This window comes from Heterocephalus glaber, unplaced genomic scaffold (genome assembly GCF_053883595.1).
Source record: "Heterocephalus glaber isolate CG9 unplaced genomic scaffold, H.glaber_assembly_v1.0 deba00001523, whole genome shotgun sequence".
NCBI classification, from domain to species: domain Eukaryota; kingdom Metazoa; phylum Chordata; class Mammalia; order Rodentia; family Bathyergidae; genus Heterocephalus; species Heterocephalus glaber.
The window spans coordinates 617,440-631,003 of record NW_028258327.1 but is presented as its reverse complement, the minus strand read 5'-3'; the positions used below and the strand labels follow the sequence as shown (position 1 = coordinate 631,003).

At 37.6% G+C, this 13,564-nt stretch overlaps 1 protein-coding gene and 1 pseudogene across 4 annotated transcripts in view; both read left to right on the top strand.

Moving 5' to 3' along the window:
* The window catches only part of LOC147824921 (uncharacterized), a 269,562-nt gene that overhangs the window by 176,875 nt on the left and 79,123 nt on the right, over nucleotides 1–13,564 (top strand). The window lies entirely within an intron of this gene.
* LOC147824922 (E3 ubiquitin-protein ligase RNF115 pseudogene) overlaps nucleotides 1–13,564 on the top strand; it is a 93,762-nt pseudogene extending 80,198 nt beyond the window's left edge. The window contains exon 1 of the transcript XR_015441482.1: nucleotides 1–13,564. This exon is cut by the window's left edge and continues 80,198 nt beyond it. The product of XR_015441482.1 is annotated as an E3 ubiquitin-protein ligase RNF115 pseudogene (transcript).

Here is a 13,564-nt window from a genome sequence, read left to right as displayed (position 1 = left end):
ACTTTCTTCCCTTGCATTCTTTCTGGTGTCATCCTCACCTCCCACCTTTTCTATCTTCTTATCATTTCACACACGAGCTTTGAGTATGCTTGACATTTGGTTATTTTCTGACTATAATGTTATTATTTAAATTCTGAAATCAGTTGGGTTATGACTATGCTTAGAATCATTGCCAAATTTCTTGTAAACAAATATTTTAAATACCATAATGTAAACGTAACAATTCCGTATATAAACCCGCTGAAGAGTTGACATTTCTTTGTGATGTCAGAATTCTCAAGTTGGGCTTTACACATCCCATTCAATCTCAGCCCCCACCTGTCAGAATAGGTTCTCTTGGGAAACTAAGGCTGCAAGGACTTCGCTAAAATCGCAAATCTCATAAAGAGTAGGGCTGAGGCTGAAACCCAGGTGTTCTGATCAATCTGGTCTTCCCAAATCACTTCTTTGTCTTTTAAAAAAAATTTAACAAATAATATCATTGCCAGAATAAAGACTACAGATTTAATTTTAATAATTACAGAACACTTTATACAAAGCTTATGTTGGGTAGGATTCAGAGTCCTAATTGATATTGGGGATGGAAACTATTTAGACGAATTATTCTTTTGGGCGTCATGGGCAGAACAGATTATACAGCTCAATTCTATTTCCCTCTAACCACTCCCCTTCCCCCAGTAGAACTAGGACCATTCCTCTTTGTTCAAATTGCTTTTTGTTCAGTTGATTATCTTTTTTTTTTTTTTTTTTTTTTTTTTTAGATCAAGAGTCAACAAACTTCTTCTGTAAAGGATTGCATGGTAAATATCTTAGGTTTTGTGTAACCACTCAACTCTGCCATTAGACTGTGAAAATAGCCATAGACTATGTGCAAACAAAGCAGCAGGGCTGTGTTTCAACAAAGTTTATTTACAAAAACAGGTGTCTAATGTCTCAACATACAAGATTGGGTGTGGAATTTTCTACTGGTGGCATCATTTTGGTGCTCAGAAAGGTTGTGGATTTTAAAATGTGTTGGATTTTAGATTTTCAGAGTAGAGATGCTCAATTTGTACTGCTTTTTTCTAGTTTTAGCACCCAAGAATTTTAGTGGAACCATCCAATGGGATTTGGGCTGTTGTTTCCAGGAAGACAATGGGCTGCACAGTTGTTGTCATCATTTCCCCTTTATTTTATTTATTTATTTATTTATTTATTTATTTATTTCCCCATTAAGTTTATTGGTACATTTTTGGTATAAAATACAGTTACATTCATCATTGGGATCTTGTACCATTACATGAGTCTCTTGGTTCTTATTTTTTTTCCCCTTCCCTTGCCCTCCCTTCACCCCCTCCACCCTTCCCTATTTGCAAAGACCTTGTTTCCATTTTTTTCCTCTTCTCATATTCCTTCCTTTCCCTTTTTTCTCTTCCCCTACCCCTCCCAATTTCCCTGCTCTTTTAGACCTTTTCTTCCTGTTATGCAATATCAGTTATACATTTTTAAAATTACAATATTAAGATCTAGGTGACATTACCACAGATTTTACAGAATTTAAAAGGATATAGAAAGTATATTACAAAAATCTTTTTTGAAATAAATTTGACAACTTCTAAGAAGTACCTTGGAAGACAGATTAATGAAACTAACTCTGGAGGAAATGTAAAATTTGAATAGAACCTATTAAAGAAAGTATATTCCTAGCTTGAAAACCTACCTATATGACAACAGCAGGCTCATATACACTTTAACTGATACATTATATCAAACAATTAAAGCAGAAAAAAGAAGGAACACTTCTCCCCTCATTTTAGGAACTCAACGTTGTGCTAATCCTAAAACTAGATAAAGATAATAGAAGAAAAAAGTATGAACATAGATAGAAATTTGTTTAACAAAACAAACTGTTAGAAGTCAGATCTGGCAGGATGTAGAAAGTGGTTTTGTTACAGGGATGGCAGTATTGGTTCAGCATTGGAAGATCCACCCGCTAAAGTCATCATTTTAACAGAGGAAAGGAAAAAGCCATATGATCCTGTCACTAGTTGGAGAAAAAGTATTGGGCCAAATTCTACAGCTGTTCATGGTAAAACCTATCAGGAGACTAGAAGTAGAACAGAAACTTCTCAACAAATTAAAGACATGTACTCCATACTTCCAGTGAGAACGCCTTATATGAATGGAGAAGATACAATGCTTTCTCCTTCAGGTGGGGAACAAGGGCGCTTACTCTTTATCTGTCCATTAAACTTTGAAACCTAGTCCCCACCAAAATAGTCTGGCAATAAAATGACACAGCTAGGATAGGATTGGCACAGCAGAAGCAAAATCTTTATATGTAGATGAAATGATCATCTACAGAGAAAATACTAAGAAATCTCTAGGAGCCCCTAGAACTTGTACTTGAATTTAGCAGGATTAGAAAACACAAGGTGTATATAAAAATTCAGGTCTGTGTATACTTGCTATAAATGAAGAACTGGATATTGAAATTTAAAAGTTATGTAGGAGTACAAAGGACCCAGAAAAGCCAAAAACAAAAACAAAAACAGTGTTGGAAGACATTTAGTACCTAATTTTAAGACTTCTTCTAAAGCTACAGTAATCAAGGCAGTGTTGGTGTAAGGAAAGACATATAGATCATTTGAATAAAACAGAGAATCTAGAAATAGAACCACACATATATGGTCCACTGAGTTTTGAAAGATTAGTTAACATTAGCATTTTATAGAATATAGACTCGATTCAAGAGCCGAGGAAGAGAATAGTGTTTTCAGCAAATGGCAATAGAACACCTGGTATCCATATATAAAAAATTAACCTTAACCCTTTTTTTTTCATACATGAAAATAACTTGAAGGGATCTAAGAACCTAAATAAGAAAGCCTAAAAGTATAAAACTTTAAGAAGGAATTATAAGGGAAAATGTTTATGAATTCAGGGTAGGCAAGAACTACCTAGGATACAAAAAACATGATGTATAAAAGAAAAAAATTGATAAATGAGATTCCATCAAAATTTAGAACTTTAGATGACATCATTAAAATGAAAAGTAGTCCTTAAACAGACCATATTTACAATGCATATAACCTAAGACCAGAATATATAAAGAATTCTTAGAGCTCATTAATAGATAACCCAATTAAAAAGTAGACATAAGAAGATGATAAATAGCCAGTATAGCACAAGGAATGGTGTGCAACTCTAGAATCAGAAAAATACAAATCAGTACAATAATAAGATTGAATTATACACTCATTAGGGAGATGAAGTTAAAAGTTTTAAAAGCCTTGTCATGACTTTTTCTTTTTGTTGGATTCTCCCCCTTTGCATTTAATTTGTCATGCCCAGTGGATTCATTCTGCTGGGTTTCCCGGGGTTGTGATCCTCATTGTCTTTTCCTAGGGTATTGTCTAAAATTTTTTGGAGTGCTGGTTTGGAATTCATGAAGTTCCTGAGGTGCTTTTTGTCATGAAAGCATCTTATTTCTCCATCAATTTTGAAAGCTAGTTTTGCAGGGTACATCAATCTGGGTTGGAGGCTGTTTTCCTTTAGGGCTTGAAATACATCACTCCAAGCTCTTCTTGCCTTGAGGGTTTGCATTGAGAAGTCTGCTGTGATTCTGATGGGCTTTCCTTTGTATGTGATTTGTTTCTTTTCTCTCACTGCTTGTAGAATTTTGTTCTTCTGTTGGATTTCTGGAATCCTAACTATTATATGCCTATGTGTAGATTCTTTTTGATTAAGGCTAGCTGGAGTCCTATATGCCTCACTTATCTGTATGTCCAGTTCTTTTCCCCTCCTTGGGAAGTTTTCTGCCATCACTTCTGTGAACAGATTTTTTATGTCACCTGCACTCTCTCCTGTTTCTTCATTGACTTCAATCAGTCTTATGTTATTCTTCTTTGCATCATCTAGCACCTCTGGCTCAATTTCTTGTGTTCCCTTACAATTTTAAAGCAATTTTTCTTTTCCTCCTCACTAATTGTAATCTTATCTTCTATATATGAAATTCTATCTTCACACTGGTTCATTCTGCTTTGCAGACTTTTGATGGAGTTTTTAATCTCTTGGAAATCTGTTTGTATCTGGTTTATGGATTCCATTTGTTTCCTATGTTGGGATTCCATCATGTTCCTCAGATCCTCTATTTTTTTATCTGTGTCCTCTCTAGATTTATTAATCATGTCTTGCACCATGAGCACAATCTTTGCTGTTATCTGAGTAATTATTTCTGATTTCATTTTTCCCAGATCCTCTTTTGTTGCCAGTTCAGAGAGTCCAGGTGGTTGAGTATCAGATTTTTCCATCTCATTTCCCTTTGGGGTTGCTGTAGGTGATCTGGAAGTCTGTTTTTGAGGCTTGTTTTTGTGTTTTCTCATTTCCACAGGGGGGGTGGTGCTTCTGGCACCCAGGCAGCTCAGCTTCTCTGCCCTAGGATCTTGGGATTGCAGTGGGGGAGCTTCCTTCCGGGTGCTGGGACCGGCTGAGCTTCTCTGCCCTGGGAGCCTGGGATGGAGGCGGGGAGCTTCCTTCCAGGTTCTGGGCATCATTTCCCCTTTAAATGGAAGCCCCTCAATGGGCACTCAGGGACTAGCCTAGCACCTTGAACAGGGTTAACATCAGTGAAAGCTTCCAGACTGTAGAAGGCATCAATTTTTCCTGTTACCTCCATGCCCACCCATGCTGAATGATTTATTTATTTATTTGCAATATCGGTCCTTCCTCCCAACTTTGGGTGTAGAGTTAAGTAGTTCATGACTCCTGTTTGTGTCAGGTGAGATCCTATGAGGCCTGTGGCACTCCCACTGACCTCAGCAGGGGCCTCCTGCAGGGGCAGCACTTCGGACGCAGAGCTCATTTCCAGAAGATAAAGGTAAATGAGCAAGCTTCCAAAGCTGTCAGTTGGATAGGAGTCACTGTGCTGCAGAGATAGAGTTTAAGGTCAGATAACTTTTCAAACCTCTTCAGAAACAGGATGATGACAATGCTAACTTCTTAACAGATGTAGTTGCTGTGGGAAAATGGATGCTGCCACTGGGTTCTTTGTTCGCAAACAAATTGCAAGAGGAATCTCTGTGTTCAGAAGAGAAGGGAATGGGACCATTGATGGGAACTGTTTCAGCCTCAATCAATGCTACCAAGTGTCTTAGGGGACAGTCAGAAGATGCCCAGTTCTGTGATTCCCCTGCCTCTGTGTTGTGAACACCACGGCCTGTGAGTAATAGCAGCACAGCCTACTCAGCAAAGAGTGGGAGGACAGGAAAAGTCAAACCACAGAGTGGGCTTCCAGTTGCTGCAAGCAGCTTCTGTCCTTTCACTCAGAGGGGCTCAGAAGGCCCCAGGGAGGGAAGAGGAGGCTGGGTGTCAATGGCAAGGTCCTATCATGATTTCTGTGGTAAACCATGGGCTTTCCAGCTTCTGGTTCCATGGGTCACCCTGCCATGGATGTTGACCCTTTGCTCCTTTTGATAAGAGCAGGTCTCTGTCCCTTCACCCTCCCTCACTGAGGAAGTGGACACTGGGCACCTTCAGAGCAGTGCAAAGGGAGAGCACTTCTGAAGTTGGATTTTGATTTGTGAGAGAGTCAGGAAAAATAAATGATAATAAAGCTAGAGATCAATGGATTCAAGTACTTCCTAAAGAAGTTGGCATTTCTTGGTACTTCCATTGTGCCAAGTACTGTGATATACATTTTCTAGTGATTATTTTTTCTAAGCTTCCTACTATCACCATGCAGAGGCAATATTACCGTCACAGGCACCAGCATTTTACATATGCAGCTAGAGGTTTAAGAGTCCCATGGCAGCTGGGACTGAATTCAGGTTCAGTGAAATCATCGGTCTGTTTATCCAGCCCATTTGGAAATTTCTAGCTAAAATAGTAATATCATAGGAAGTAATGACTCTTATTGAGTCAACATTTTTTCATTTACCCAGTAAAGGTTTGTGGAGCATCTGCTTGTGGGATCCCCAAATGGCTAAGGTTCTCTCCATCCTGGAGGTACCCATGGTCTAGTGCAATTATAAGGAATGAAGCCAGGGCTGTGGGGACCTCAAAGAGAGCACCCCTCAGTCTCCTTGCAGCTGGGGAGGACATTCATGTAATTTAAACCAGCTCTTAAAGAACACATGGGGTCTCACAAACAGGTATAATATAATATAGGGCAGCTCCTGCAATTGAAATCAACAAAGTGAAGGCCTAGAACAGAGGTTCAAGGAGTTTTGGAAACTCTTAAGTATTTCACGTGCAATGACAGGAGAGGAAGGCCATGCATGTTCAGAGCCAAGAGTGTTCTGTATGCTATGCATGGTTGTTGGGCTTCATACAGAAAGCACAAAGTATGTTGTTCTTGACATTTAATTGAGCTGATGTTGGTCACTGGGGATTCCAAGGGAGGGGAGCGAGGTCAGGTATGTGGCTTGATTGAATCAGCCTTAGGGTGATCATTCTGTGGTGGCGGCATGGGAGAGGGTAGGGGCTGGACAGTCAGAGAGAAGAGTCCTAAGGAGAGGTGACAGGGTCTGGAAGGACTGAAGGGGCTGGGGTGGAATGACAAGGTCCTGGTCACTGAATGGATTTGGGGGAAGGAAGACATTTTGGCTTCTGCCTAGCCACATTTTCCCAGTCCTGTCCTAAGAAGGACCCTCTGTCTTGACTTAATGTGTGCATACACCCTAAGTGAGTTTTCTAAATGGCAATTATCTAAGTAGAAATCAGTGGGTGCTTCCATATTTGTATATTTTACCTGCTCAATTTTATTTGTGGTCTCTCTAGCATAAATCTGCAGTAGAGCTAGATCCAGTGAAAAGCCTGGTGGAGGAAGCTGGAAGTTGCTGGAGAGATGACAGGAGTCAGCTATCAAAGATGGTGTCACTTTTCCTTTCTGCCTTTCAGCTCCTCCAGGCCCAGGATGGGGCTCTCTGCATTACAGGGTATAGCAACGTGGGGCTCACAGTTTGGCATAAAACAAATACATTTGGGATCTGGTAAAAATCAAATGGGACCTACAATGAGGATATATTAATACAGGACAAATGAAGGATAAAACCTTTTCTATGACATTTGAACAACCAAAAGTTCAATGTTGCTTTTATAGAAACTGTGGGGTATAAAATGTTGGAAGAAGGAGGCAAATTTAGATGATTTTTTAAATTAGATACTTTGGCAAAATTGAATTACAGCCTCTTGAGACCAATTATTTTAATTTATTTGTTAAATTTTGGTTTGCATTTTTTTTTCTATTAGCTATGTCAAGAAAGTGTAGTCTAATAAGCTAGTGACATATCTGGGCCCAGACCTCTGAGGTCCCTGCAGAGCAATACAGGGGAAAACTCAGGGACAAATGACCACTTCACTACTCACTGTGCTGTGATTCCAGGCACGGAGGGGTTCAAAAGTCCAATTTCCCATCCATCCTCCGACTGGAAATAAAAACTGCTATGAGGACTAAATGGTATAAATAATCTAAAAATATTAGTGCAGAGCCTGGCATACAGACAACATAGAATAAAATGTTAGCTCTTTGCTGTGTCAGCAATCATAGAAACCCAAGTCACATAGAGTGGTACTTGGGCACAACAGGAGGCACATAAAGGTTTTATGGCCCTGCACAGTTGCCTTAGTTGGTTTGTCTCCAGAAATGTGCAGCTAGAATTCATGAAACAGAGACTGGACCAAGATCTTCTACACCATATTGTTTCAGTTAGAACTGGACACCTGCCACATTTTAGGTCGTACTTTAAAATTACAAGAGTCACTGAGTCTTTAAGAAGTTTAAATAGCCCCAAAGCCACCCCACATCTTCTACCCCACACTAAACCCTGGGCCTGTCCCACTTTTGTGTGTAGGCTAGAGCTCATCCTCTGTTGACAGGATGGCCCACATCCTCTAAGGGGAAAGTGGCTGGGCAGAGGATGGGTCTCTGGGGCTTCCCCTACTGCAGAAAGGACAGAGTCCAGAGAAATAAAAAGTCCTTTTTTCTCCTCCCTGCTGGCTTGGTGGGTTAGTCTACTAATGTCTCAAGGGAAGAGTCTCAGAGTCTTCTGTTTCTTTTTCCATATTATTATCATTTCTATTATTTCCCTAAGTTTGATGTCAGCAGTACAACACAGACTCAAGTAGAGAGAGAGGTAATGGGGACCCCTCAGCACTTAGGCCTTACAACCAGCTTTCCATCATTCTTACAGTTAGGTGACACTATAAAAGCCAGACTGGAGACAAGGGAGTATATTAAGAATGTACAGAATTTGGAAGCACTTTCATCCCTACACTATTCTAAAAATCCATTCCATTTAAGTTTTAAAATCAGTATTTAAGGAAAAAAACTAATATCTGTTAAGTACCAAAGACTTGACACATTAACATTAAATCTTTAAGCGAGTTCTAACACTCTTTTCCTAGGTTGGGAGAATACGTGTCCAAGCTCCCAGAGCTCAGAAATAAAAATGCCTTCAAAAAAGACTTTGAAACTGTCCATCTCCAAAGCTCACACTCACTCCAAAACTTGACCATCACTCACTGAGATAATTCAGTGAGACGTTAGAAGTCTCATCTCATCTTTAATCCCCAAGTTAAGAGTTTCATCTCCTGAGGAAAAGAAGATAAAGCAAACTGCCTTTCATAAAGGACCTGTTGTCTCCTAGACCAGGGCAGGCAAATGCAGGGCACTTCTGCAGAATCAGCACACCTCAGAAAGTTTTCATTTTGTGGGGAGGGGCTGATTAAAATACTGAAGAAAATACAGATAAGGAAAAAAGCAACCATTCATAATGCCATTACCCGAAGACGTCTGTCTTAAACTCTATGGTTTTATATTTTGTTTGGGTAGATGGTAGAGTTTCCTTTCTTTGTTTATCTTCACAGACTTGCCTTGGTTATTTTGGCATGTTGTAGAATTTAATAATTTATTTCTAAAAAAAATCCTCTGAAGAATTTGATTAACAAAGTAAATATACAGTCATTTGGAAAGAAATAATAGTCTCATAATTGAGTCTTCTCACCCATGAATATGGTATAGGTCTTCACTATTCAAGTCTTCTATATTTAATCCAAGATTTCCTTATAAAAGTCTTGAACAATTTTGAACTAAATCTTTTATTTTTACCTTTGCATTTTTCAATTTTAAATTTCTTTTTGTTTTCTATTTGTATATTTTCTATTTGAATTAACTTTCCTGTACTTTTGAGATGAATAATTCAGTTATGTATTATTAATCTCTTATTTTGTGACCATTTCATTTGAGATGTGTAATATGTAACACAGGCTAGTTTCAAATTTTACATTTAATAGCAAAACAAAAGATGCCATTTTAAAATAATACATTTATTTAAATAATATATTTGTAACTTTTACCAGTTATATTTAAAGGCTTTGAAAACCAGGATAAAATTTGTACATGTAATTATTGGTAGTTGAATAGACATTAAGGAAGAAGTTTTGCAGTGAACCAGTGTGGCATGTATCATTTGCACAATGGCAGAAGTCCATGAGGATCTTTTATGTTTCAATGAAAGTACTGTTGTACTTTTTTGGTGTTGCATCATTTTCTCATTAAGTAATTGTGACACAATCTATTTTGGGGTTAAAACAAGATTATCCTTTCTCAGTTTTTTTCTTTGAATTACTGTTACATAATTCTTTAGCCTACTGTGGATTTGATTTGGTGAGGAATGAGGAACTTATTGATAGAACTTATTGATAGAAGACAACTGCTTGTGTTTCACTGGAATATTTAGAAATATTTCCCAAATTTACACCATTTTGCTGTAATAGAGAATTAAAATGTTAACACACTCTTCTTATCAATCTTAATTATACTTATCTTATTTTTTTGTGTTAAGTGGTTTTAAAAAATGTATAGTTATTGAAAATCTGAAAGTAAGTTGTATTGATTTTCTTACTTTTTTATTCATTGCATGCAAAATTGGTCACAGTCCTTAGAAAATACTTGTTGAAGTAACTGAAATTTACTCCAGTCTTAGCCATTAAAGTGGCATAGGATTTTAGGTTCTTATGTGATAAAAATTCTCAAAAGTTAAACTAAATATTTGTGAAAGGAAAAATCTCCATAAGTTAAAAACTACTTTAAAATATATTTAAACATATTCAGTGTATAACAGAAAAACTTCCCACGAACCAACTTTTAAACAGAGGGAACATTCTCTAATATATTGAAAACTATTTTTTTATTTATCAAAATTATCATTTAGCTGGACATGCTTGGTATACACCTGACATCCCAGCATTCTGGGAGACTAAGGCAGGATGCAAGTTCTAGCCTGGGCAGCTTAGTGACTTAGTGAGACCCTGTATTAAAAGAACGATGAAAATGGGGTGGGGATGTAGCTCTGTGTGAGGGCCTTGGGTTCAATCCCAAGTTTAAAAAAAAAAAATCTGAGATCTGGAACTAATCTGCTTGGGTTTAAGGGTATCAGGTTTTCCACTTAATATTAGTGGGACCCTGGGCAAATCTTCTACCCTCCGCTGGTGTCATAATTTTATAAATAACCACAATAATAACATGTATAGTGGATTCAATTATTCCCTCAATGTTTCCTCCTCTGTAGGATCACACATCCCTGCTGTGGCCTCATGGTGGACAGAGCATATTACCCTGACTCTTGACTCTGGGTCACCACCTGTTTGGAAAATGGGATATGTGTGTCTGGGCAGAGAGAACCCTGAAGCACTTGTGAATTGGATTTTCCCTTTTGCACTTCTGTCCCCATTAGAAGCACACGGCCTGGCCTGGCAGTGTTGGTCAGAGGTAGAGCACCTGCTTAGCACAGGCAAGGCCCTAGGTTCCATCCCCAGCACCCAAAGCCCCTAAGACACATGGCCGAGTGTCTCACACATCCCTGAAGAATAAGAGTCCCTGGAAGCTTTTGACCTTCATTTGTGGGTGCCTCGCTTGGCTGAGCTTAGCTTAGGTGAGCTGAGTGCTAGACAACTTCGAGGTGCCTGAGCAAGAAGTAAATGCTTGCTTTTGTAAGCTGCTGTCCTTTGAGATGATGTGTTCTGTGTCATAAAATGATGCAAGCCGACTACTCCAGCACATGATGTATGGGGTTTTTATAAAGATAAAATTAGGTATGGTATGTAAAGAGCTTCAGACAGAGGGTATCGCCCTGTAACTGCTCTGTGAGTCCTGGGCTTTTGGTCCAGGTTCCAGCTCTGAGTCATGCCCTGCCTCCTCAACAGCCTTCTCCCCCTGGGATCATTTTTCTGGCTTAGGACTCTGGAATCTTTTTTGTGGCTTAAGAGTCTCTCCTGGAAGGCACCCAATGCAGAAATTGTGGCAATGGCCTCAGGCTGATTCCTGGGACCCCCCCCCCCCCATTTGGTACCCAGAGCGGGGAGGGCGGGTTCCCACAGGTGGGATTTTCTGCACGTGCACTGATTTCATAATTTTTCAATGACCCTACTCAGATCAGAAACACTGAAATTTTTGCTGTCCTTCTGCATGTAGCATCCATGGAAGTGTTCAGAAATCAGATGAAAATGCTTCCAGGAAAAGAATTTCAATTTAAAAGCCTGTTTGTTCAGAGCGTATTTCCACTAATAATTTTTGAAACCCACTTTAATACACCTCTGATGTGTTTTTTCCCCCCACAAAAGAACTTTTTTCTTTTTGTACAAAGGACCTTGGAGAATTATTTGTCTTTCAGGTGGAAATTCACCACTGAAAAGTGGTTTCTTAGACAGGATGAAAAAAAAACTTATGGAAAAGGAGAAGAAAATGGGGGAATTGGATGGATTTTAAATTTATGCTCATGATTACACTGTGAAAAATTTAAAATATTTTATCTTTAAAATACCAGCCTTTTAGATTTATAAAAACCTTTGTATTTAGAAATAATTATAGATTCACAAGTTTCAGAGATAATACAGAGAGGTCCTGTGTAACCTTCATGAGTTTCCTCACATTGGTTATATCTTGAGTGACTATAGTTCAACATCAAAATCAGGACATTGAAATCTGTATTGAGTGTGTATGGTTCTAGGTCATTTTATCACATGTAGTTTCACTACTGCAATCAGGATACAGTTTAAAATCTAAAGACTTTCTTTTACATGTTGTAAAAGCTTTAAAAATATTATTAAAGCTTTAAAAAGTATTAATTTGCAAGCACATATTTATGATCCTATTTTTATTAAGATAAATTTCAGTTTAGCTGACAAGATAATGAAAATCATCTGACTCAACTATTATTTTCAACATTTTTAATGAAAATAAGCAGCAATTAGAATAAGGTACAGAGTACAACCAGAGCAAAGTACAAAGAGGCAACAAAAGCAAAAATAGACAAATGAGATTGCATTAAATTAAAAAGCCTCCCTGAAGGAAACAATAGAGTGAAGAGAAAATCTATGGGATGAGATAAAATATTTATAAAGTGTATATCTGATAAGGGGTTAATATCTAAAATATAAGGAACTCAATAGCAAGAAAACAATCCAATTAAACAATGGGAAAGGTACATGAATAGACATTTCTTAAAAGAAGATAGCAAAATGGCAAATAAATATCTGAAAAAATATTCAATATCACTAACCACCATGGAAATGCGAATTAAAACCTCCATAAAGTATCACCTCATGCTTATTTGGATGATGATGATGATGATGATGATGATGAAGATGATGATTATGAGAGAGAGAGAGAGAACGAATGAACTCTGGTACATTGTTGGCAGGAATATAAATTAGTATAGCCATTATGGAAAGCAGTATGAAGGTTCCTCTAAAAATTGTAAATAGAGTTACCATATGAACCAGCAATACCGCTACTGGGTATACATCCAGGGGACATGAAGTCAGTAGGTTGAAGGAATAGCTGCACTCATCTGTCTATCACAGCTTTATTTACAATAGCCAAGATATGAAAACAACCCATGTCTATGAACAGATGAATAGATAAAGAAAATATGATAATATATATACTCATATATATCTTATATATGTATATATAATTACATTTTGTTACATATTATATATGCTTAAATAATGGACTACTATTCAGCCATAAAAAGAAGAAAATCCTATCATTTGTGACAATGTGGATGAGTCTAGAGAATACTATGTTAAGTGAAGTAAACCAGGCACAAAAGACAAATACTACATGATCTCACTCGTGGAACTTTTAAAAGTTGAACTCATGAAAGTATAAAGTAAAGGCTTTGGGTTAGGTGGGTGGGGAGATACTGGTCAAAAGATATAATATTTCATTTAGTTAGATGGAATAAGTTCAAGACGTCTGTGGCACAATGTGGTGACTACAGTAAATGATGATGCATTATATATTATGAAAATTACCAAGAGAATAGATTTTTTAAGTGTTCTCACCCTCAAAATAGCTTAATGAAGTAATATATGTTAATTGGCTTGAATGAGCCATTCTATGACATATACATGTTTCAAGACATCATGTTGTACACAATAAATACATATAATTTTTATTTACCAATTTTAAAAGCACTATCAAGGAAAGGAAAATGTATGAGAGGAAAATGCCTTGTATGTTAATATTTAATGATGGTCAAAATTCTCCTTTTAACTGCAACAAATTTCTGAGTAAGAT